The sequence below is a fragment of the Mus musculus genome, chromosome 5 (genome assembly GCF_000001635.26).
Source record: "Mus musculus strain C57BL/6J chromosome 5, GRCm38.p6 C57BL/6J".
Lineage (NCBI taxonomy): Eukaryota > Metazoa > Chordata > Mammalia > Rodentia > Muridae > Mus > Mus musculus.
This window is the reverse complement of record NC_000071.6, coordinates 11,854,551-11,856,514: the sequence shown is the minus strand read 5'-3', so window position 1 is coordinate 11,856,514 and position 1,964 is coordinate 11,854,551. Positions and strand designations below refer to the sequence as shown.

Here is a 1,964-nt window from a genome sequence, read left to right as displayed (position 1 = left end):
ACAGTCAAGAGTAGAGGGGGATACTGGAACAATTGATACTGCATAGCAGGAGCTTAGAAATTTGCAGTGGTTACGAAGACACCAGCAGAGTAGACCCTCTGGCATCACTTACATATACTATCATATCATGTGCACATAGCTGTCCTTTGACTTCTTCTTTCCCATTTGCATCCCCCTGATCCCCTTTAGGTGTCCTATTGCTTATTAATTTGATGCTGTCTATTGGTTTGTTATTTATTGCTTTTTAAAATTTTAAACATTTTTTTATTATTTTTTTATCAGAACAGTTTATGGACAAGATAGCATGTAATGACCCAGTCCCTAAATATACAACATCAAACAGAGAGTCCTGTCTAGAGTTGGTTAATCAAGGGCACCCCATGGGCGGGCAACTCCTGGTGCAGCTGCTGGAAGATCATGGCACAATGGTTCCTCTCCTGGGTCTTGCCAAGAGCGTGGTACAGCCTGGCCTGGAATTAAGCAGCATCCCTGATGCGCTCTCTGCAGTCGACTTGTGCAAAGTAGTTCTTGGCTTCACTGAGTTTCTGAATGGCCGCTTCCAGACCTTCTGCTCTCTTCACTGGGTCATAGGATGCTGCAGAAGCCTTTTGGCACTTGGACACTAAGAACATGCACGACCTTTGTCCAGGATAGCCCCTTCAGCTGGGATGGGCTCGATAGCCATGTGAAGAAGGGTTAAGGCCTGTTCCGGGATTCTAAGGATGAGCTGGGCATAAGCCAAGTTGAGCACAGTTTCGAAGGCCAAGTACTGTAATCGGTATTCTTTGGAGAGGGCCAGAGCTTCCAGGAGCACAGGCATGGCGATAGTCGGGGACGAAAGAGCTCCAGTACAGCTCTGTCACTGACAGGAGGACGCTGATGACTATTTCTATATTCTTTAACTTCTGACAGCACGTCAGCAACTTCTGCAGAAGCTTGTGTGCCTGTGTCATTTGGTTCTGAGCTTGCAGTACGACTGCTTTCCTGTATTCACCTTCTATGCCATTAATCGCTGTGATTCCTGTAACAAGTGAATCAGCCCAATGAATTTGCCTTCATTCAGTGCTCTGTCAAACTGTATTTTTGATCCCACAGCATCCATTTCTGGGCGTGCTGACTGTTGGGTGGAAATCGGTCTTTCAAGTGCTTTAATACTTCACCAGCAGCCACGAAACAGCTCTGTTTTGCATGGAACTCTGCAAGATGGCAGAGAGCGAAGGCAAAGGACTCAGTATTGTTCTGATGCACGCCCGCATTCAGCAACTCCAGGCTTGATGCAGTGCCATGGTGCTGCGGCCGTACAGCCTCCAGATGGCCGTTTTCTGTGCAATGCGGATATCGATAAGTTCCGACAAGCTGTGTTTCCAGTGCAGGAGGTCAGAGTCCTTTAGGGCATTCATCAGTCTGTTGGCCTTTTCCCAGCAAAACCTCCGTGTTCAAATCGTTTTCAGCTCAACGCACAGCCTCCTGCATTATTTTGACCACGTGATTCTCAGTGGTGCAGAGGGAAAAAGTAATGGGGAAGAAGGTTATGGCAGGAGCCTGAGATATGCTGCTTTCAACCTGGCTGCCCTGCACTGCCTCTTCTGTCACTATCAACAGGCAGAGCTCGCCCTGCAGGAGGCAATTAGGATTGCCCAGGAGTCCAAGGATCACATGTGTCTGCAGCACTGTTTGAGCTGGCTTTATGTGCTGGGGCAGAAGAGAGCCCATAGCTATGTTCTGTTGGAGCACTCTGTGAAGAATGCAGTACATTTTGGGTTATTTATTGCTTTTATTATGTTTAGGATGTATCTTGTATCCTTCTATTCTGGAGGACTTTTAACAAGAAGTTGTGTAGGGTTTTTCAGCATCCAAAAGATGATAATTTTCTTACTTATTTTTATTTTATTTATTTTTTCTTATTTGGTGGATTGAGTTGATGGGCTTTGCTATCTATCAACACCTAAATCCCTGAAATGAAG

The 1,964-nt window shown here is 45.9% G+C and overlaps 1 pseudogene; it reads right to left on the bottom strand.

The window, feature by feature from the left end:
• Positions 1–353: 353 nt before the first annotated feature.
• On the bottom strand, positions 354–1,755 carry Gm29755 (annotated as a pseudogene).
• Between the last annotated feature and the right edge of the window lie 209 nt (positions 1,756–1,964).